The sequence below is a fragment of the Hyla sarda genome, chromosome 1 (assembly GCF_029499605.1).
Source record: "Hyla sarda isolate aHylSar1 chromosome 1, aHylSar1.hap1, whole genome shotgun sequence".
NCBI lineage: Eukaryota > Metazoa > Chordata > Amphibia > Anura > Hylidae > Hyla > Hyla sarda.
The window spans coordinates 209,505,347-209,530,751 of NC_079189.1; the positions used below are offsets into that span (position 1 = coordinate 209,505,347).

Genomic DNA, 25,405 nt, shown 5'->3' on the forward strand with positions numbered 1-25,405 from the left:
GTTGTAAAATGGAGGAGATTGGACATGAAATGGCGGGATTTCACCATGTATTTATTATATCGCATCGCATATCAAAATTGCAATATTTAGGCCCGCAATCGCACATTTTCCTCATATCATGCAGCCCTAATTTGTAATCTATATTGGTTAAAAAAAATTATACTTTTTGGTGAAAAATTCTGTCCCTGCAGAGTCTCAGTGCACAGAGACCTGCTTTCCACCCACACTTCCTGTATTTTATCTCTGCACAGACACACACAATAGTTGCCAAGATTTTTACCCAAAAATATACCATTTTTTTTTACCAATGTATATTACAAATATACATATCATTTTATTATCTATATTGTATAAAAAGTTTTTGTAAATGACAGGTACACTTTAAAGAACATGTATATTATGTATTATGAACATTATGAACATTAAACATCTGTCGCAGAAACTCTGGTCTTGTAAGGAGATGGTCTTCTGAAGAGGTTTTACTGTAGTTGTACTTATTTTGTAATAGTGTGTGTTTACTTAATAATATATATATATATATATATATTTATTTGATTATCTAGTTGTTAATGTAAATGTCTGTGTATATGGCCAAAAACTATTTATCTGTGTTCTGTTTCTTGATTTTATTATGGTAATACTTATACTACAGTGATGATAGTAAACGTCATGTCTTCCCAAATGTAGACATTGTTTTATGCATTACCTAATAGCTATTTGTACATTTGTACATTTGTATTTCCTCGACTCGACTAGGGGTTTATGTAAGAGTTTAAATTTTATGCATATTGTGGGAAAATTATCTTTTCCATTTGGGAAACTAGAATAGTCCACATGCCATACTTATGTTTTTGGTTTAACATTTCACCACTAGTTTCTGCAGAATTAAGCAATGACAACATTACGGGAAATAGCTTTAAAACCCAGGTCTTTTTCATGTAAGCAATGACTCATAGATACCTCAGAATGTTTTTTTTTTACATACCGCTATTGAATCAATCATTACCAATGATATCAAAGAAACTGTGGGAGTCTTTAGTTGTGCCATTGCCTCATTATGAATTCCAAGGCAATGACAGACCAAAAAGACTGTGGTATTGTTATGCCAAGCGCTGCGTACATCTTTTTCAGTTATTACTTTCCATATACCCCCCTTTTTTGTAAGAGCATTACTGTTTATGTAGCACATTTTATTCAGATACAATAGTCGCTTCTTATATTAGCAATAATTTCTCACTTGTGCCTCAAATGACCATCCCTGGACGTAAATCATCCCCAAAATGCAAATGTTGTCACCTTTTAATACTTATATAGAAGTCTAAAGGAATTTGGAATAATAAAAAATATATATACTGTATGCCCACTAGAAGCTGCTTAGAGTCCTTTTCATAGACAAAAAGGAACACCATTGTGAAGCGCTGGCAGCACAGGGGACAAGCCCTGAAGCTCCCATTGATTTTAATGGGAGCTATGGCGCTAAAACATGCTGAAAATAAGAGACATGTCACTTCTTTTCAGTGTGTTTCCCCCACTCCAATTGAAGTCAACAGAAGCCAGGTTTTAAACTGCGGGACTGCGTGGTTTTTAATGGCAAATCTTCCACATCAAAAACAGTGCTTCTTTTGAACGAGTAAATGTTCCCTTACGTGTTTTTCATACGAATTCTAAAGCTAACCATACACACTTTACTGATGGCAAATCCAACAATTTTAGCCATTTTAGACAAAAGTGTGATAAAAGAGGAAGCCTGAGAGTTCAGAGCAGATGTTTAGGAGGAAAGGGTTGGTTATATTGAATTGCAACATGTGTGATCCTTTTTCCCAAGAGAAAAATCACTGGCAGTGGCTTATTTCACTCTCCCTATTGACATAAAAATGCATGGTTGGTTAAACTTTTTGTCGGAGATTTATCAAAACCTGTCCAGAGGAAAAGTTGCTCATAGGAGCCAATCAGATCGATTCCTTCATTTTCCAGAGGCCTTTTCAAAAAAAGAAAAAAAGTGATCTTATTGGTTGCTTTGTGCAACTCAGCAACTTTTCCTCTGGACAGGTTTTGATAAATCCCTCCCTTTTTGTTTATTAGTTGTCTTGTCATGTGTATGGTCAGCCTTAGTCTGTGTGTAAGGGGGACTCTTTGATCCCATGATGTCTTAGCTAAGTGCTCAACAACACTACACACTTGTAGAGAAGGGACACTGGAAATATCATATCTGCTGTGAATTGGCCTGCAGCCTTACTGTACATCATGGAGTTCTTGCTCATTTGTTTATGTGAATATTTCCCTAAGCATATGCGTGGGGTATTGTTGCCTAGCTGACTGCTTGAGAATACCTGAACTTATAGGGATATTTTGGGATTCCATTGAGATATATATATATATATATATATATATATATATATATATATAAACAAAGAATAAGTTGGCCAGCACTAATGTTTCCAGACTATTATAGGGAACTGGCTTACAGGTGCAGGCTGCTGGGCTAAATATACAGCAACAGGAGAATACAGCAGCACACTACTAGCACAAAGATATAGATAAAACATGAGTATATAGATGAAACATGAGTATATAGATAAAACATGAAAAGCTATACAGCTGTAGTGCAATAAATGAAAATATGAAATTATGAAACAGTGAGGTATTTAGCTTGCAAATTTGGTGTCTAAATAGCTTGGACCGCCCCACCACGGTAAGGTGACCTCATTTTGGGACGGACCCTACACTATGAATATGCCTCTGTGTGAACAGCTCAGCAGGCATTGCAAAATCTGAAACATCCAAGGCACCTTATATACACCTGATAGAGGTGGGTGGGGTGCAAGAGCCAACATGGAGGTAGCCACTTCCCCATATGTGTAATACAAACAAAGAATAAGTTGGCCAGCACTAATGATTCCAGACTATTATATGGACCTGGCTTACAGGTGCAGGCTGCTGGGCTAAATATACAGCAACAGGAGAATACAGCAGCACACTGTTAGCACAAAGATATAGATAAAACATGAGTATATAGATGAAACATGAGTATATAGATAAAACATGAGCAGCTATACAGCTGTAGTGCAATAAATGAAAATATGAAATTATGAAACAGTGAGGTACTTAGCTTGCAAATTTGGCGTCCAAATAGCTTGGACCGTCCCACCACGGTAAGGTGACCTCATTTTGGGACGGACCCTACACTATGAATATGCCTCTGTGTGAACAGCTCAGCAGGCATTGCAAGATCTGAAACATCCAAGGCACCTTATATACACCTGATAGAGGTGGGTGGGGTGCAAGAGCCAACATTTTGCTATGTGTATATATATATATATATATATATATATATATACACAATGGGGAAAAATAGTATTTAGTCAGCCACCAATTGTGCAAGTTCTCCCACTTAAAAAGATGAGAGATGCCTGTAAATTTCATCAAAGGTATACCTCAACTATGAGAGATAAAATGAGAAAAAAACAAATCCATAAAATCACATTGTCTGATTTTTAAATAATTTATTAGCACATTTTGGTGGAAAATAAGTATTTGGTCCATAACAAAAGTTCATCTCAATACTTTGTTATATACTCTTTGTTGGCAATGACAGAGGTCAAACATTTTCTGTAAGTCTTCACAAGGTTTTCACATACTGTTGCTGGTATTTTGGCCCATTCCTCCATGCAGATTTCCTCTAGAGCAGTGATGTTTTGGGGCTGTTGCTGGGCAACACGGACTTTAAACTCCCACCAAAAGTTTTCTATGGGGTTGAGATCTGGAGACTGGCTAGGCCACTCCAGACACGTTTTATCTCCAATGCCCTTGCTGATGGAAGAAGGTTTTCACTCATATTCTCACTATACATGGCCCCATTCATTATTTCCTTTACATGGATCAGTCGTCCTGGTCCCTTTGCTGAAAAACAGCCTAAAGCATAATTTTTCCACCCCATGCTTCACAGTAGGTATGGTATTCTTTGAATGCAACTCAGCATTCTTTCTCCTCCAAGCATGACGAGTTGAGTTTTTACTAAAAAGTTCTACTTTGGTTTCATCTGACCATATGACATTCTCCCAATCCTCTTCTGGATCATCCAAATGCTCTCTGGCATACTTCAGACGGGCCCGGTCATTTACTGGCTTAAGCAGGGGGTCACGTCTGGCACTGCATGATTTGAGTCCCTGATGGAATAGTGTGTTACTAATGATAGCCTTTGTTACTTTGGTCCCAGCTCTCTGCAGGTCATTCACTAGTTCCCCCCTTGTGGTTCCTGGGATTTTTGCTCACTGTTCTTGTGATCATTTTGACACCAAGGGGTGAAATCTTGCGTGGAGCCCTAGATCGAGGGAGATTATCAGTGGTCTTGTATGTCTTTCATTTTCTAATAATTGCTCCCACAGTTGATTTCTTCACACCAAGCTACTTGCCTATTGCAATTCAGTCTTCCCAGCCTGGTGCAGGTCTACAATTTTGTTTCCGGTGTCCTCTGACAGCTCTTTGGTCTTGGCCATAGTGGAGTTTAGAGTGTGACAGTTTGATGTTGTGGACAGGTGTCTTTTATACTGATAACAAGTTCAAACAGGTGCCATTAATACAGGTAATGAGTGGAGGACAGAGGAGACTCTTAGAAGAAGTTACACGTCTGTTTGTAGGTGACCAAATACTTATCTTACCGAGGAATTTACCAATTAATTCATTAGAAATCCTGCAATGTGATTTCCTGTATTCTTTACCCCATTCTGTCTCTCATAGTTGTAGTGTACCTATGATGAAAATTACAGGCCTCTCTCATCTTGGAGGACTTGGGAGAACTTGCACAATTGGTGGCTGACGAAATACTTTTCTCTCCACTGTATATCCCCTTTGGGCGGTATACAGGACATACAGTTATCTATAGATAGCTGTATATAGTGTATACAGTAGACGAGATCCGCTTACCTCCCTCGCTCCTGTCACAGCCAGTTCAGTGTAACTCTGCCCCTAGTGATGACATCATTAAGGGGCGGAGCTACAGACGGGAGGCAGGTTGGTAAGTGTGAGGCTCTGTTCACATTGTACGTTTTGTATGATGAGAACAGACCCTTCTGGCAGTGTCTTCACAGACAGGGAGACTCCAGCTGTTGCTAAACAACTTCCAGCATGCCAGGACCGCCATAGGCTTTCTGGGCATGCTGGGAGTTGTAGTTTTGCAACAATTGGAGGCCCCCTGTTTGTTCCCGCATCATACACAGTTGCAGATATATAAACATTTTAATTCTGAATTTTAATAAACATGTATTTTTGGAACATTTTCATTGAGCCCCTCACCCTTGCTCACTTCTGCATCGCTCCCTGTTCGGTACAGACAAGACTACATCTCCCAGCATTTCCTGACAGTGAGGACATGCTGGGAGTTGTAGTCCTGTCTGTAGGTAGCAGGGAGTGATTCAGAGGCAAGCAGGGAATAGGGTCTCACAGCCGTGATGACAGTTGCAGCTCTGTAGGGGCAGGCGGACGGCTGGAGGGGGCACAAGTTACTGTATAAAGTATATGGCCACTTCACTTGTAAATTTATATTTCCCACTGGCTGCCCTCATTGGTCACCATTGATTGACCAATGAGGGCTTCTGCACCTAAACAATTACTCCCATCATAGAACAGAGTCTGTTCTTTGAAGGGAGTTGCGCACCCAGAATAAAATGTTAAGTACCTAAAATAAAAGTAAAGAAAATGTAATAAAACACATACATTAAACATAAAAATACATTTATTACACAAAATAAATTATTAAATTACACATAAAAAAACAGACATTTTCACTTTTTAGATTTTATCGTCCACTAGTGATTCCCTGCCCCGCTGCCAATAATTGTTCCTTGTCTTAAAGAAAAACAACAAATTTTCGTTCCCTACAATTTTTCCCGTCCCTACATTTTTTTTTTAAATGGTAACCTACGAAATGTAATCAAAATGATAACTCCATCCCTTTTTTAGATCGCTAAAGTAAAAAAAAAAAAAGAATAAGAACCGCCTGCAAAACTGCCAATGTTAAAACCCACATGGCTTTTTTTGTGACTTTTTTGTGGCTTTTTTTTACTCCCATATGTTTTAATGGGAGAAAAACGCCAAGATTTTCATGAAAAAATGAAAAAGTCTCAACATGAGGTTGTTTTTCAAAAACTGACAGGAAGCCCAAAATTGCAAAAACAAAAAACAAAAACAAAAAAATGCAAAAAGATTAAAAAAAAATTCAAAATGAAAAAGTGGATATGGCATTTTGCAGTTCCCTATTGACTTTCAGCTAACATCTGGCCGCAGCTAACATCTGGTGCGGCAGAATGGGCGTTTTTGTTGTCGTTCTTTGCAGAAAAAAAACAAGATGAAACCTAGCCTCAACCAGGCAAAGAATTTGAGTGATAATGTTTGCAATAAAGCATATATGACATCTTTTGTGATACAACTGCTGTGAGAAATACAGTGGGGATCAAATGTTTGTCAGGTAAAAATTTGTCTTAATGTACATAAAGAAGCCAAGGAAAGATGGAAAAATACAAAAGGCATCAAATTAAAGATTAGACATTCTTATAATATGTCAACAAAAGTTAGATTTTATTTCCATCATTTACACTTTCAAAATAACAGAAAACAAAAAAATGGCGTCTGCAAAAGTTTGGGCACCCTGCAGAATTTATTGCATGCACTGCCCCCTTTGCAAAGCTGAGATCGCCAGTGTCATGGATTGTTCTCAATCATCATCTGGGAAGACCAGGGGATGTCAATCTCAAAGGTTTTAAATGCCCAGACTCATCTGACCTTGCTCCAACAATCATGGGTTCTTCTAAGCAGTTGTCTAGAAATCTCAATCTGAAAATAGTTGACGCTCACAAAGCTGGAGAAGGCTCTAAGAAGATAGCAAAACGTTTTCAGATGTCAATATCCTCTGTTCGGAATGTAATTAAGAAAGGGCAGTCATCAGTAACAGTGGAAGTTAAAGCAAGATTTGGAAGACCAAGAAAAATATCAGACAGAACAACTCGCAGGATTGTGAGAAAAACAATTCAAAACCCACGTTTGACTGCACAATCCCTCCAGAAAGATCTGGCAGACACTGGAGTTGTGTTACACTATTCCACTATAAAGAGATACTTGTACAAATATGGTCTTCATGGACGAGTCATCAGAAGAAAACCTCTATTACGTCCTCACCACAAAAATCAGCGTTTGAACTTTGCAAATAAATATATAGACAAGCCTGATGCATTTTGGAAACAAGTTCTGTGGACCAATGAGGTAAAAATTTTACTTTTTGGCCGGAATGAGCAAAGGTAAGTTTGGAGAAGAAGGGGAACAGAATTTCATGAAAAGAACCTCTGTCCAACTGCATGGGGGTGGAACAATCATGCTTTGGGGTTGTATTGCAGCCAGTGGCACAGGGAACATCTCACGAGTAGAAGGAAATATGGATTCAATAGAATTTCAGCAAATGTTGGATGCTAACTTAATGGCATCTGTGAAAAAGCTGAAGTTAAAGAGAGGATGGCTTCTACAAATGGATAATGATCCTAAACACACCTCGAAATCCATGGGGGATTACATCAAGAGGCGTAAACTGACAATCTCCTGACCTCAACATAATTGAAAATCTATGGATAGACCTTAAAAGAGCAGTGCATGACAGACAGCCCAGACATCTCAAAGAAGTGGAAGACTTTTGTAAGGAAGAATGGGCAAAGATACCTCAAACAAGGATTGAAAGACTCTTGGCTGGCTACAAAAAGCATTTACTAGCTGTGAAACTTACCAAAGGGGGCAGTACAAGATATTAACTCTGCAGGGTGCCCAAGCTTTTGCAGACGCCATTTTTTTTGTTTTCTGTTATTTTGAAAGTGTAAATGATAGAAATAAAATCTTACTTTTGTTGACATATTATAAGAATGTCTAATCTGTAATTTGATGCCTTTTGGAGATTTTTCCATCTTTCCTTGGCTTCTTTATGCACATTAATACAAATTTTTACCTGGGGTGCCCAAATTTTTGATCCCCACTGTAAATGGATTCAGGACTGAGATTTCTGTATTGCTGGCAATGCTTATATTGTGTCATTTGTGGTTTTGCTATGAATAGTTTTGCGGTGCCTGCCCAGGCATTTGCTCCAAGATAACAATTTGATCGTCGCCTTGTTGTTCTTAAAATAAATATCAATAAAAACTACAAGTTTTCCCGCTACAAATGAGCCCTAAAATAACACTGTCAGATGAAAATTGAAAAGGTTATTTGTCTTGTAATGTGATAACACTAATTATTATTAGACACAAGACCAGGAGAAGCAGCACAACCACACGATGCTGTATGATGCCGGGTGCAAGCAGGCAAAGGGACCAGGTCACGGACCTCACAGAACTTCTAACCAAAGTAACCCAACAGCACTCCGATATAGTGAAAAACCAAAAGGTAGTTTACTCACCCTTGTCTGTGCGACGTTTCGGCAACCCACTTTTAGCCATTTTCAAGCATTTTCAAACATGCTTGAAAATGGCTACAAGTGGGTAGCCGAAACGTCGCACAGACACGGGTGAATAAACTACCTTTTGGTTTTTCACTATATCCGAGTGCTATTGGATTACTTTGGTTACTAATTATTATTAGATATTTTATTAACATTTCTATTGTGTCAAAGTAGTTAAAAAACTATATGAATTTGGTATAGCTGTAATCTTACTGATTCACAGAATAAAGCAATAGTGTTATTTTATGAATGTCGTACATTTAACCCCTTAAGGACCAAGCCCATTTTCACCTTAAGGACCAGAGCATTTTTTGCACATCTGACCACTGTCACTTTAAGCATTAATAACTCTGGGATGCTTTAACTTATGAATTTGATTCCGAGATTGTTTTTTCATCAATACTTTTAGCATTTTTCTAACTCTCTTCTTTTAAGGAAAATGGACATGCCATATAAATTATATATTGATTCACATATACAATATGTCTACTTTATGTTTGCATCATAACGTTGACATGTTTTTACTTTTTGAAGACATTAGAGGTTTTCAAAGTTTAGTAGCAATTTTCTAATAAAAAATTAACCAATAAATTAAATGAGCTCCATAATGATGACATTAAAAACTACAAGTAGATATGTTTGGCAACCACCAGCGTACCATGTGCCTGGGTCTTACCAGCACCGTGCGACATTCTGGGTGCCATGTTCCTGCTGTATTGCCTGTTATGATGTGTCTTGCTGTTCTGTCCATGAGCACTGGCTTTGTCTTATAGAGCTGGCGTGCACTCCCTAGTGGTTCCCCTACCAATCATTGGAAGGCAATCCCTATATAAAAAGGCCACACCTGTTGTTCTTGGCTTCAGCAAGTTTGTTTGTTTGCTCATCCTGGAGTGTACCTGAACTGCTAAGGTTTCTGTAACCTGCCTGTCCTGATACCTGTCTGTCTTCTGGCCCCTGCCTGTAATTGGATTTGCCTTTTGCTATGCACATTATAAAAAAAAAAAACGCTGTTATCAGCATTGCTGTGTCTGGCTCTATCTCTAAGTGTCAGTTTTGCCCGATTCTGCCTGCCTGGCCAGCTGCCACTTGTGGCAGAGTGGGTCCACACCCGTGGGGCGTTACAATATGGACAACATAAAGGAGTGTACAGCACTATATTCAAACAGTTGAGCAAAGTTATTGGAAGTCAGACTCCTGCAGATCTGATATTAACCCCTTAGCACATATGGACGTTTATGAATGTCCATATGCGCGTCCCATTATATAATGCGTGCTCACGAGGTGAGCGCGCATCATACCCGGTGGGTCCCGGTTGCTATAAGCAACCGGGACCCCCACTAGTGCCGGACATCGCCGATCGGGCTGATGTCCGGCATTAACTCTTTAGATGCTGAGATCAAAGTTGATCGCCGCATCTAAAAGTGAAAGTAAAAGAATCCCGGCTGCTCAGTCGGGCTAATTGGTACTATCGCGATAAAATCGCGATGTCCCGATCAGCTAGGATGCAGCAGGAGGTCCCCTCACCTGTCTCCTGCATGTCCGAATGGCGATTGATTGCTCCAAGCCTGAAATCCAGGCTTGAGCAATCAACTGCTGATAACACTGATCCCTGCCATTGAATGCAATGGCAGTGATCAGTGTATTGAATCAATGTACTGCATGTTATAGTCCCCAATGGGGGCTATAACATTGCAAAAAAAAGTATTAAAAAAAAGTTTATAAAGATCATTTAACCCTTTCCCTAATAAAAGTTTGAATCACCCCCCTTTTCCCATTAAAAAAAACCTGTAAAAATAAAAATAAACATGTGGTATCGTGGATTGGTCGTCGTGAGCCAGTTGAATGGCCCCCAAGGTCTCCCGATCTGACCCCCTTAGACTTTTATCTTTGGGGTCATCTGAAGGAAATTGTCTATGCTGTCAAGATACGAGATGTGCAGCACCTGAAACTACGGATACTGGAAGCCTGTGCTAGCATTTCTCCTGCGGTGTTGCTATCAGTGTGTGAAGAGTGGGAGAAGAGGGTTGCATTGACAATCCAACACAATGGGCAGCACATTGAACATATTTTATAAGTGGTCAGAAACTTGTAAATAACTCATGAAAGAATAAAATTACGTTAAAACTAAGCACATCATTGTTTTTCTTGTGAAATTCTCAATAAGTTTGATGTGTCACATGACCCTCTTCCTATTGAAAAAACAAAAGTTGGATTCAAAATGGTCGACTTTAAAATGGCCACCATGGTCACCACCCATCTTGAAAATTTTCCCCCCTCACAGATACTAATGTGCCACAAACAGGAAGTTAATATCACCAACCATTCCCATTTTATTAAGATGTATAAATATAAATGTCCCTCCCTGTAGATTACAGTACCAGGCATTTTGATGACATATTATAGTCTCATCTACACAATATTTAGTGATGAGCAGCATATGCCATATTCGAATTCGCAATATTTCGCGAATATATGGATGAATATTCGTCCTAAATTCGTGTATTTCGCATATTCGTTCACTTTTTTTTCCATGCGAAATTCGTAATGAAATTCACAAAATATATCTCTCAACTAATTGCTTTCCTATTGGTTGCTAGGGATGTTGCTAACCTCTGACAACTTTATTTGCATCCTTCTCATTGGCCCACAAGCTAAAAAAAGGGAAGGATCAGTGTCCTCTAGAAGTGCTGATATTCTTCAATTTTCGCATATTCACATATTCGCCTTCTTTGGACCACAAGCTGGAAGCAGGGAGGGATGATCACTTTTTGTATACTGTGGAAAAAAAAAATATATATATATATATATATGTCATAACGAATATATTTTGCTATATTCTAAATATTTGCGAAATTGCAAAGTGCCGATGTTCATGATAAAAATTTGCTATTCGAATATTCGCACTCAACACTAACAATATTTACGCAATGGGGGAGAATTATCAATCAGCCTGAAACCGTAATTGTCTGGTTTATCCCACAGCAACCAATCACAGCTCAGCTTTAGACAGCGGCAGCCCCCCCCCCATTTAGACAGCCCGCATACCCCGTTCCCTCCATCACAAACCCCCCCGCCCGCATACCCCGTTCCCTCCATTATACTTACCGGCAGCGGACGTGCAGGGACAGCGGCGGCGACGAGGCGGCGGTGATGTGTGGGAGGAGTGGCCTCCGAGCCAGTGGCTGGGGAGCCAATGCGCTCGCTCCCGCCTGTCTGATTGACAGGCAGGGAGCGAGAGCAGCCTAAATGAAAAAGGACTGATTGCCAGGCCAAAATCAGTCCTTTTTCAGGCGTGACGTCACGCCAGGCTGCAGCCGGCCACTAGGAGGGAGACCCCAAGTGGCCGGTTTTCAAATGTAAATTACACCCTTATAATAAAAAAAAAAAAATAATGAAACTATATTAGAGATATGTTGTAGTACATATGTACTACAACATATCAAAAAAAAATTGGTGATATGTTCTTTTCTGTCTAAGTGCTCTCTGATGACACGTGTCTCGGGAACCGCCCAGTTTAGAAGAGGTTTGCTATGGGGATTTGCTTCTAAACTGGGCGGATCCCGAGACACGTGTCATCAGAAAGCACTTAGACAGGAAAGAACAACCTTAACTTCAGAAGCTCATAAGTACTGAAAGGATTAAGATTTTTTCATAGAAGTAATTTACAAATCTGTTTAACTTTCTGGAGCCAGTTGATATATATAAAAAAGTTTTTTCCTGGATAACCCCTTTAACGAGTATAATATATTTTCCTAATACTTACTGATCAGTTAGATTGGTCTAGTTTTATGTCTTGTGCTTTTTTTAATACTTTGTGAGTAGGAGGTTATATCATGCCTGATGCTTTGGGTATTTTAGCAGAATGACCTCATGAATTCTTTTCAGTAAGCCTGACAAATGCATTAGTCATTTCAATCATTTCTAAAAACAACCTCTATCTGACATTGTCATGATATAGTAGCAGTCAATTTATCTCAGGAAGCTTTCTAGGATTATAGTGGATGTTCCACATACTGTACTTCTAGGGCAATAATGTTAGCTAGGCTTATTTCAGCCAGAAGCTTTTAACATGATAAAATAAGGTCAATCAATGCTTGCGTAAAAGGAACAATGCTTAAAAACTTCTTAAACTGGTAGTATTTCTATTATTCTGCCTTGTTGAGTTTTATAACTACTGCAACTATTGTTTTGTTTTTGTTTTTTTATCTTTGGCATCACTATAATTTTAGCAAAAGATACTTTTTAATATTCTGGAAGTTTTTATGCTAAGTTTTTGGTATTTATTTATAAGAAAAGATTGGCTAGGTATTAAAACTAACTGCTAGCTTTCAGATTTGATAAAATCCTGAACATTTTCAACACATAAATGCAGAGTCCGTAAACGTCTGTAATGTACCTATAGTCAGGCAGATCTGATCATTGCCCTTGCTCATCAGACGAGTGGATTTATCTTTAGAATTGCTATACTCTGTTGAAAGTAGTTTTTTGGTGCTTCAAATATTTTAGTCATAGGCCTAGGATGGCTTAAAAATATAAATGAAGTCATACCTGCCCAATTACCCTGCCGCTGCCGTTTTGATGGTGCCCAGCCCTGTCACCATTTTGTTTCAATATGCAGTAACCACCCACTCAACCAATTTCTGGCTGAGGTGGGTCAGTGCTACCTATAGACAACCCCTTTACAAAAAGAAAAACACTAATATTATGAAAACTGCTGTCCTAAAAAAAAACAGGACTAAGATTAGTATCACCCTGTCAATGTCTTATGAGAATACAACTTTGTTAAAGGGTATGGACACATTTAGTGGATTTCTTTTTCTGAAATGCATATATATTACCGTATATACTCGAGTATAAGCCGAGTTTTTCAGCACGATTTTTCGTGCTGAAAACACCCCCTTCAACCTGCGGACCTCCAGAGGTTTCAAAACTACAACTCCCAGCAAGCCCGGGCAGCCATCGGCTGTCCGGGCTTGCTGGGAGTTGTAGTTTTGAAACCTCCGGAGGTCCGCAGGTTGAAGACCACTGCGGCCTTCGACATCATCCAGCCCCCTCTCACCCCCCTTTAGTTCTGTACAGTACTCACCTCCGCTCGGCGCTGGTCCGGTGCTGCAGGACTGTCCGGAGAGGAGGTCGTCCGGTGGGATAGTGGTTCCGGGCTGCTATCTTCACCGGGGAGGCCTCTTCTAAGCGCTTCGGGCCCGGCCCCAGAATAGTCACGTTGCCTTGACAACGACGCAGAGGTACGTTCATTGCCAACGTACTTCTGCGTCATTGTCAAGGCAACGCCTCTATTCTGGGCCCGAAGCGCGGAGAAGAGGCGCCCCCGGTGAAGATAGCAGCCCGGAACCACTATCCCACCGGACCACCTCCTCTCCGGACAGTCCTGCAGCACCGGACCAGCGCCGAGCGTGAGTACTGTACAGAACTAAAGGGGGGTGAGAGGGGGCTGGATGATGTCGAAGGCCGCAGTGATCTTCAACCTGCGGACCTCCGGAGGTTTCAAAACTACAACTCCCAGCAAGCCCGGACAGCCGATGGCTGCCCGGGCTTGCTGGGAGTTGTAGTTTTGAAACCTCTGGAGGTCCGCAGGTTGAAGACCACTGAGGGCGGATGATGACAAGAGGATGATGAAGGGGGGGTGTGGGATGATGACAAGAGGATGATGAAGGGGGGGGTGTGGGATGATGAAGGGGGGTGGGGATGATGACAAGAGGATGATGAAGGGGGGGGTGTGGGATGATTACAAGGGGATGATGAAGGGGGGTGGGGATGATGACAAGGGGATGATGAAGGGGGTTGGGGATGATGACAAGGGGATGATGAAGGGGGGATGTGTGGGATGATGACAAGGGGATGATGACAGGTGATGATGATGAGGGTCTGGATGATGACAGGCGGTGATGATGATGAGGATGTTAATGACGGGTCTGGATGATGACAGGGGGGGATGATGTATTTCCCACCCTAGGCTTATACTCGAGTCAATAACTTTTCCTGGGATTTTTGGTTGAAATTAGGGGTCTCGGCTTATACTCGGGTCGGCTTATACTCGAGTATATACGGTAGGTAAACATAATTTATCTTATTGGGTTTTGATAAAAAAATATATTAAACTTTTGGCTTCTACAGCTTCTGTGTATCATTGTATGTAGCAAGCTGCAGAATGCAGTTCACAGATCTCATGTAACAGCCTGATCTCCTAACATTCCTGTCTTTTCCTGAGTGATCATCTAAGCTCAGTTATGATCAATTAAAAGTTAATCAACTTTGGGACTTGTCTTTGTCTTCACAACAGTTGGGTCCAAAACATATATTTGTACCCACATTTTTAAAGGGGTACTCTGGGTTCTTAGTTTTGTGAATAAATGATTTTGCAATACAAAGTTAAATAATATCCTAATTTACTATTGTTGCTGTACTTGAGAGCTTTGTCCACTTTTTCCACATGGTCCCAGCTTCCTGTGTATCTTGAGAAAAGTTAGCTCCCTGTGTTAGCTCCCAGATGTGTGCTGCCATCACAACTGTGAGCTCCATTCCTGCTGTCATGTGATCTAAGTACTGTCTGTGCATACTGCGATTGTTCAGACAGAATGCGTATGTGACATACTAACAGGGGATGGGCTTTATGGGGGCTAATTGTGTCCTGGGATCCATCACAGCCAACACAGTGAAGAAAGGGATGTCACAAAGTAGTTCTCTGCAGTGCATGCAATAATGAAGTAACCTCGTTCACAGACTGGGTGAGGGACATTATGGGGGCACAGAAAACAATATCTTTTAAATGATAAGAGCAAGGAAAGATTAAAGGGGAGCTCCGGTGGAAAAAAATAATTCAAATCAACTGGTGCAAGAAAGATAAAGGGGTTATCCAGGAAAAAGCTTATTTTATATATCAACTGGCTCCAGAAAGTTAAACAGATTTATAAATTACTTCTATGGAAAAATCATAATCCTTTCAGTATTTATGAGCTGCTAAAGTTGAGTTGTTCTTTTCTGCTCACTGATGACACCTGTCTCGGGAGGTGTGCAGAGTAGAAGCAAATCCCCATAGTAAACCTCTCCTACTCTGTGCAGTTCCCGAGACAAGCAGAGATGTCAGCAGAGAGCACTGTTGCCAGACAGAAAAGAACAACTCAACTTCAACAGCTGATAATTATTGGAAAGATTAAGATTTATTAATAGAACTGATTTACAAATCTGTTTAACTTTCTGGAGCCAGTTGATATATTAAAAAAAAAAAAATGTTTTTTTTCCTGGAATACCCCTTTAACCTCCTTTAACCTCTTCAGGACCCATGACGTATGCATACGTCTTCACACGTCTTCACGTATGCATACGTCTTAAGGACCCATGACGTATGCATACGTCATGTCTTTTCCTGGTCTCCGCCGCTCACCCGGCGGAGATCCGAAGCGGATCCCTGCTGAAATCCTTCAGCAGGGATCCAGGGCAAACGCCGAGGGGGGCCATGTATGCCCCCCATGTCGGCGATCGCCGCAAATCGCAAGGGAAATCGCCCTTGCGATCTGCGGCGATACCGGGCTGATCGGGTCTCTGGGACCCGACCGCCCGGTAATTTCGCATGATCCCGGCTGTCACAGACAGCCAGGACCATGGTAACGTATAGGAGCGAGGTGGCAAGCCGGCCACCTCCTCCTATTCCCTGCGATCTGTCGGTTAGTTAACCGACCAATCGCAGGAGGGGGGCGGTTACTTCCTCCCGTCCTGCCCGGCCCATGAAAGTCCGGAGAGGACGGGAGGAAGACCGGAGGACGTGGCGGGGGACGGGGGAGTGCTGGGGACCGGCCCCGGTACTTACCTCGTCCCTGAAGACCCGGATCCCGGCGAGGAAGATGGCGGGGGCGCCGACAGGTGAGTAGATCTTCAGCCGCGGTCGGGCCCTTTACAGCAATGCACGTCGCCGTAAAGCGACATGCATTGCTGTATTGGGACCCTATATACTACAACTCCCAGCATGCCCAGACAGCCCTTGGCGCCTGGGCATGCTGGGAGTTGCAGTTTTGCAACATCTGGAGGTCCACAGTTTGGAGACCACTGTGCCCTTCCAGATGTTGCAAAACTACACATTCTCAGCATGCCCTTACTGTCCAGGCATGCTGGGAGTTGTAGTTCTGTAACATCTGGCCCTTCAGATGTTGCAGAACTACAACTCCCAGCATGCCTGGACAGTTTTGGCATACTGGGAGTTGTAGTTTTGCAACATCTGAAAGGGCACAGATTGGGAACCACTGTATTAGTGGTCTGCAAACTGTAGTCCTCCAGATGTTGCAAACTACAACTCCAAGCATGCTGGGAGTTGTAGTTCGGCAACATCTGGCTCTAAAGATGTTGCCGAACTACTACTCCCAGCATGCCTGAGAATGTTTGGGAGTTGTGGTTTTGCAACAACAGGAGGCACACTGGTTGGGAAACATTGTTTCCTAACTCAGTGTTTCCCAACCCGTGTGCCTCCAGCTGTTGCAAAACTATAACTACCAGCATGCACTGATAGACTGTGCATGCTGGGAGTTGTAGTTTTGCAACAGCTGGAGGTCCCCCCCTTGTGAATGTACAGGGTACATTCACATGGGCATGGGGCTTACAGCGAGTATCAGGCTGCAGTTTGCGATGCAGCTAATTTTGCGCGGCAGCTCAAACTCGCAGCGGGAAAATCGCTGTAACCCCCCCGCCCGTGTGACTGTACCCTAAAAACACTACACTACACTAACACAAAATAAAATAAAAAGTAAAAAACACTACAAATACACATACCCCTACACAGCCCCCCTCCCCTCCCCAATGAAAATTAAAAACGTCTGGTACGCCACTGTTTTCAAAATGGAGCCTCCAGCTGTTGCAAAACAACAACTCCCAGTATTGCCGGACAGCCGTTGACTGTCCAGGCATGCTGGGAGTTTTGCAACAGCTGGAGGCACCCTGTTTGGGAATCACTGGCGTAGAATACCCCTATGTCCACCCCAATGCAAATCCCTAATTCAGGCCTCAAATGCACATGGCGCTCTCACTTTGGAGCCCTGTCGTATTTCAAGGCAACAGTTTAGGCTCACATATGGGGTATCGCCGTACTCGGCAGAAATTGCCTAACAAATTTTGTGGGGCTTTTTCTCCTTTCACCCCTTATGAAAAGGTGAAATTGTGGTCTACACCAGCATGTTAGTGTAAAAAAAAAAAAATTTTTTACACTAACATGCTGGTGTTGTCCTATACTTTTCATTTTGACAAGAGGTAAAAGGGAAAAAAGCCCCCCACAATTTGTAATGCAACTTCTTCCGACTACGGAGATACCCCATATGTGGGCGCAAAGTGCTCTGGGGGCGCACAACAAGGCTCAGAAGGGAGAGTGCACCATGTACATTTGAGGTGATTTGCACAGGGGTGGCTGATTGTTACAGCGGTTTTGACAAACGCAAAAAAAAAAAAAAAAAACACATGTGACCCCATTTCGGAAACTACACCCCTCACGGAATGTAATGAGGGGTGCAGTGAGAATTTACACCCCACTGGTGTCTGACAGATCTTTGGAACAGTGGGCTGCGCAAATTAAAAATTTTGTACAGCCTACTGTTCCAAAGATCTGACAGACACCAGTGGGGGGTAAATGCTCACTGTACCCCTTGTTACGTTCCTCAAGGGGTCTAGTTTCCAAAATGGTATGCCATGTGGGTGTTATTTTGCTGTCCTGGCACCATAGGGGCTTCCTAAATGCGACATGCCCCCCGAGCAAAATTTGCTCTCAAAAAGCCAAATATGACTCCTTCTCTTCTGAGCATTGTAGTTTGCCCGTAGTGCGCTTCAGGTCAACTTATGGGGTACCTCCATACTCGGAAGAGATGGGGTTACAAATTTTGGGGGGTATTTTCTGCTATTAACCCTTGCAAAAATGTGAAATTTGGGGGGGAAACACCTATTTTATTGAAAATTTTTTAAACATTTTTTACATATGCAAAAGTCGTGAAACCCCTGTGGGATATTAAGGCTCACTTTATTCCTTGTTACGTTCCTCAAGGGGTCTAGTTTCCAAAATGGTATGGCATGTGGGTATTTTTTGTTGTCCTGGCACCATAGGGGCTTCCTAAATGCGACATGCCCACGAGCAAAATTTGCTCTCAAAAAGCCAAATATGACTCCTTCTCTTCTGAGCATTGTAGTTCGCCCATAGTGCACTTCATGTCAACTTATGGGGTACCTCCATACTCAGAAGAGATGGGGTTACAAATTTTGGGGGCTATTTTCTGCTATTAACCCTTGCAAAAATTTGAAATTTGGGGGGAAGCACATATTTTATTGAAAATTTTTTAAACATTTTTTACATATGCAAAAGTCGTGAAACACCTGTGGGATATTAAGGCTCACTTTATTCTTTGTTACGTTCCTCAAGGGGTCTAGTTTCCAAAATGGTATGCCATGTGTTTTTTTTTTTTGCTGTTCTGGCACCATAGGGGCTTCCTAAATGCAACATGCCCCCCAAAAACCATTTCAGAAAAACGTACGCTCCAAAATCCCCTTGTCGCTCCTTCGCTTCTGTGCCCTCTACTGCGCCCGCCGAACACTTTACATAGACATATGAGGTATGTGCTTAGTCGAGAGAAATTGGGCTACAAATAGAAGTATACATTTTCTCCTTTTACCCCTTGTAAAAATTCAAAAATTGGGTCTACAAGAACATGCGAGTGTAAAAAATGGAAATTGTGAATTTTCTCCTTCACTTTGCTGCTATTCCTGTGAAACACCTAAAGGGTTAAAATGCTGTCTGAATGTCATTTTGAATATTTTGGGGGGTGCAGTTTTTAGAATGGGGTCATTTGTGGGGTATTTCTAAGATGAAGACCCTTCAAATCCACTTCAAACCTGAACTGGTCCCTGAAAAATTGTGATTTTGGAAATTTTGTGAAAAATTGGAAAATTGCTGCTGAAATTTGAAGCCCTCTGGTGTCTTCCAAAAGTAAAAACTCGTCAATTTTATGATGCAAATAAAAAGTAGACATATTGTATATGTGAATAAAATAAAATAATATTTGGAATATCCATTTTCATTACAAGCAGAGAGCTTCAAAGTTAGAAAAATGCAAAATTTTCAAATTTTTCATCAAATTTTGGGATTTTTCACCAAGAAAGGATGCAAGTTACCAAAAAATTTTACCACTAAGTTAAAGTAGAATATGTCACGAAAAAACTACCTCGGAATCAGAATGATAACTAAAAGCATTCCAGAGTTATTAATGTTTAAAGTGACAGTGGTCAGATGTGCAAAAAATGGCCGGGTCCTAAGGTGTAAAATGGCTGGGTCCTTAAGGGGTTAAACAGATTTGTAAATCACTTCTTTTTAAAAAACTTAACCCTTCTAGTACTTATCAGCTGCTTTATACTACACATATACTCCAGAGAAATGTGTGAAGTTCTTTTCTGTCTAATAACAGTGCTCCTAACACCTCTGTCTGTGTCAGGAACTGTCCAGAGCAGGAGAGGTTTTATATGGGGATATGATTCTAATCTGGACAGTTCCTGACACAGAGAGAGGTGTCAGCAGAGAGTTTTCAGACAGAAAAGAAATTCACAAATTTCTCTGTTTTATACAGCAGCTAATAAGTACTGAAAGGATTAAGATTTTTTAATAGAAGTCATTTACAAATCTGTTTAACATTTAGGCACCAGTTGATTTGAAAACGATTGTTTTCTACTTGTTCCCATCTGAGTTCCCCTTAAAAGTGTACCTGTCGTCAACAAAAACTTTTTATACAATGTAGATAATCCCATTATTTATAATATACACTGGTTAAAAACTGTGTATATTGTTTTGGGTGAAAAAATTCTGTCCCTGCAGCTATTGTCTGTGTGTCTCAATGAGGAGTCCAAAAACAGGAAGTGAGGGTGGGACAAGCAAGGATCTGTGCAGACTCCTGGCTTGTTAATTATCCTGATGTATGAGCCAGGAGCATGTTATAGAGCCTCAGTGCACACTGTTCTGCTTTTTCTTAGTGCACAGAGCTCTGCTTGTCCACCATCACTTCCTGTATTTGGACTCCTCATAGAGATACACATGCAATAGCTACACAGACAAAAATATATACATTTTTAACCAATGTATATTACAAATATACATAAAATGGTATTATCTACATAAAAAGTTTTTGTTGATGACAGGTACATTTTAATATAAAGATAAGTATATAAATATAAAGAAAAGTATGTCCAACACATATCCAGCCCCTTTATTATTGTAAGAATATTGGATAACCTCTTTAATATGATTGATACTATTTAGGTCAAAAAAGGTGGAAAAATCATTTCAGTTGGTTAAGCAATTGCCAGATGTGCAATATATACCACTTACTTCAATTAAACCACTTTGTGATCATAGGATTCCCTAATAGTAGTGGCCTCTTAAAGCAGAACATTGTACCCTGCCACACTCCAAAAATTGCCCAGGAATGGTTTGGACTGTGACAAAGAGATCAAGGTATAAACTTGGCCTCCAAATTCCCCAGATCTCTGGCCAATTGAGAATATGTGGGATGTGCTGTAAAAACAAGTCCTATCCATGGTGGCCCCATTTCACACCTTAATGTTAAGTTTGGCTTTCTGGGCTTAGTGGCAGTTTAAAAAAAAAAAGTCTATGGAAGTGAAAAAACACCATGTTGGTTTTGTATTGGCGTTTTTTCTGGTGTTTTTTCTTCTTTTTCGTACTTAACAGATTGAAAAAAGGTATGTACATAGGCATCTTATGATAATTTCATTGGGTATTATGGAAAAAAATGGGTACCACTACCTAAGGCATTTATTTATAGCTAGGAAACAAATTCTGTATGCAGAAAAACTAAATTTTATTTTAGGTGGAAGAAAAGAAGTGTTTTTACGTGCGGGCAGGGACATAAAAGAGCCGCCTGGGAGTAATAATGAAAAAAGGGGTAAGATCATTTATTTAATTTGGATATAAAAAAAAATGAATAAATGATTACAGATATGTGTGTTTTATGTTATTAATGTTTAATTCTTCGACATTCGTTCTGGGATTGTAAACCTAGGGTATAGGTTTGAAGGTTGCAGGTGGTTGTATATATTTATTATTTTTTTATTTCTTGTAAAATATATTTTTTTTACAATTATTTATTTCCCCCTATTTTGTACACCTCAATATAATTTTTTTCTTTGAATCGGGATGCAGGTATTCTGAGAGGACTAAAGGAAGGATATCATAATAATATTAATAATAATTATGTAAGCATAAGATAATAGTTTGAATGTTGCCTGTACCTGAAACAATATAGTTAAAATGCAATTATTATATTATTATAAAATATGAACCCCTTAAGGACCGAGGTAATTTTGGCCTTAAGTACCAGAGCATTTTTTGCACATCTGACCACTGTCACTTTAAGCATTAATACCCTGGGATGCTTTTACTTATGAATTTGATTCCGAGATTTTCACGACATATTCTACCTTATCATAGTGCTAAATTTTCGTCGATACTTGCATCATTTCTTGGTGAAAAATTCCAAAATGTTATGAAAAATGTTTAATTTTGTATTCTTCTAACTATGAAGCTCTCTGCTTGTGACATCCCAAATAAATTATATATTGATTCACATATACAATATGTCTACTTTATGTTTGCATCATGAAGTTGACATGTTTTTACGTTTGGAAGACACTAGAGGGCTTCAAAGTTCAGCATCAATTTTCAGTTTTTCACAAAATTTTCAAAATCGGAATTTTTCAGGGACCAGTTCAGTTTTGAAGTGGATTTGAGGGGTCTTCATATTAGAAATACCCCACAAATTACCAGATTATAAAAACTGCACCCCTCAAAGTATTCAAAATGATATTCAGAATGTTTGTTAACCCTTTAGGTGTTTCATAGGAATAGCAGCAAAGTGAATGAAAAAATTCAAAATCAACATTTTTTTACACTAACATGTTCTTGTAGACCCAGTTTTTTATTTTTACAAGGTGTAAAAGGAGAAAATGCCCCCCATAATGTGTAACCCAATTTCTCTTGAGTAAGGAAATATCTCATATGTGAACGTAAAATGCTCTGTGGGTGCACTAGAGGGCTCAGAAGCAAAGGAGCGACAATGGGATTTTGGAGAGTGAGTTTTGCTGAAATGGTTTTTGGGGGGCATGTCGCATTTAGGAACAGTGGGCTGTGCGAATGAAAAATGTAATTTTTCATTTTCACGGACCACTGTTCCAAAAATCTGTCAGACACCTGTGGGGTGTAAATGCTTACATTCTGTGAGGGGTGTAGTTTCCAAAATCGGGTTACTTGTGGGGGGGGTTCCACCGTTCTGGCACCATGGGGGCTTTGTAAACGCACATGGCCTTCAATTCCTGCCAAATTCTGAGCCCTGTAGTGCGCCAGCAGAGCACTTTACATACAAACATGGGGTATTTATATACTCAGAGGGAATTGGTTTACAAATTTTGGGGTGCTTTTTTCCTATTACCCCTTGTGAAAATGAAAAATTTGGGATAACACAAGCATTTTAGTGAAACTATTTTAAATCTTCATTTTCAACAAAAATTCTTCAAACACCTGTGGGTAGTTAAGGCTCACTATACCCCTTGTTACGTTCCTTAAGGGGTGTAGTTTCCAAAATGGGGTCACATGTTTTGATATGGTATATATCTATTTACATTAAAGGGGTATTCCAGGATTTTTTTTTATTTGACTATGCTACGGGGGCTGTAAAGTTAGTGTAGTTCATAATATAGTGTCTGTACCTGTGTGTGACAGTTTTCTCACAATTCTTCTGTGATTTTCACTCCAATATTTATTTTTACCAGCATACAAAATGACTGTTGTCTCATATTTTTCCCAGCTTGCAGTGTGGCAGAGACCTGACTCACTAGTCAGCTGATGACAGGGAGCTTGTCTGCTTCAATGGGTGGAGCGATCGCTTGATGGTAGAGAGATCAATCCAACTAATGCAACAGCTGTAGGCACCCTGATTGAAAACCACAGGTCTTTTTTTGATGGATGCAGCTCATTTATGTTTCAATGGGTGGGGTGGCTGATGTGTGGGAGGGAGGAAAATGGAATTGTGGGATTTGTAGTCAAAAAAAGAAAAGTCAAACAGGAAATAAAAGTTCACAAAAAGCTAGCCACAGTGTTATGGTAATCTCACAACACAGCCATTTAGCCCCAAGACAAGCGCAGATCCTTCCTAAGCATGTCCATTACTGCCTGCCAGGTACGTACTAAAATCAACTTATGGTGGATAACCCCTTTAGGTTTCAAAACACACACTGCAAATGTTTTAAGTAAGTTTTGTTTATGTAGTTTAAAAAGATAGAATATGACCATTTTTTTTTCTATTAACCTTCAGCTAATGACATTGATTCTAGTATTGAACATTGTATACATGACTGGATGCCAGATAGCTTCTGGCCACAAAGTAACAGAACCGAATATAACAACAGATCAATTAGATCTGGCCAAAAGACAAACTGACATAAAAAGAATTATTTACAAAAGAATGTAACATAAAAATAAACCGGTAAAATGACTGCTTCCTGCCCATTTAATTTTCTTATGTTTACTTTTGAGAAGGTTAGGATGAGCCAATTGGTTTTCACAATTTTACTTTATGGATTTTGCAGTCTGGTCACCATAGCTGTGTCTGAAATATTTCTTAGATCCTTTCTCATTTAAAATGAAAGCTTAGGCCCCATTCATATCACTTTTTCAGCCAAATGGTGGATGTCAGGAATTTGTCAAAAATGTATGCTGACTTGTAGCTTCATATGTTGCTGGCAGGAACATTGACTTTAGTGGGCAAAATGTAGTTTAAGGGTACATTCACACATACAGGATCCTGCACAGATTTGATGCGCAGGATTTGTAACTGTCGATTAGAAGCTGGGCTCAGTCATTTAGTTTACATTGAAATCTGCAGCAGAAATTCCTGTGCATCAAATCCGGCGCATTAAATCTGCGTATGTGTGAACGTACTCTAAAGGTACGTTTACATTTGCATATTTTTGCTACAGATCTGCTGTTGCAGATTTTGCTGCTCAAAACATGATGTGCATGGGTCCTTACATATCAGAGACTTGTGTTACTATTTTTACAAATATAAATTGGTAAAAGATTTTTAACCCGTAAAGGGGTACTCTGGTGGAAAACCAACTGATGCCAGAAAGTTAAACAGATTTGTAAATAACCTGGATAAAAATCTTAAACCTTCCAGTACTTATCATCTGCTGTATGCTCCACAGGAAGTTGTATATTTTTTTAAGTCTGACCACAGTGATCTCTGCTGATACATTTTTCTGTGTCAGGAACTGACCAGAGATGGAGCAAATTTCCATAGTAAACCTCTCCTGCTCTAGACAATTCCTGAAAGGGACAGAGGTGTCAGCAGAGAGCACTGTGGTCAGACAGAAAAGATCTACTTCCTGTAGAGAATACAGCAGCTGATAAGTACTGGAAGGATTAAGATTTTTAAGAATTAATTTACAAATCTGTTTAACTTTCTGGCACCAGTTAATTTGAAAAAAGTTGGTCTTCCACCGGAGTACCTCTTTAAAGGGGTACTCCGGTGAAAACCTTTTTTCTTTAAATCAACCTGTGGCAGAAAGTTAAACATATTTGTACATTACTTCTATTAAAAAATCTTAATCCTTCCTGTACTTATTAGCTGCTGAATACTACAGAGGAAATTATTTTCTTTTTGGAATGCTCTCTGATTACATCACAAACACAGTTCTCTCTGCTGACGTTATTATAATAATAATAACGCTTTATTTATTGTTGTCCTTAGTGGGATTTGAACCCAAGTCCCCAGCACTGCAAGGCAGCAGTGCTAACCACTGAGCCACCATGCTGCCCATAGCATACATCTGCTATGCATGTATCTGCTATGCATGGTTGCTAAAATGGAAATGGAGATGTCAGCAGAGAGCACT

At 40.1% G+C, this 25,405-nt stretch overlaps 1 protein-coding gene across 5 annotated transcripts in view; it reads left to right on the forward strand.

The window, feature by feature from the left end:
- ADAMTS3 (ADAM metallopeptidase with thrombospondin type 1 motif 3) overlaps positions 1-25,405 on the forward strand; it is a 224,222-nt gene that overhangs the window by 114,983 nt on the left and 83,834 nt on the right. The window lies entirely within an intron of this gene.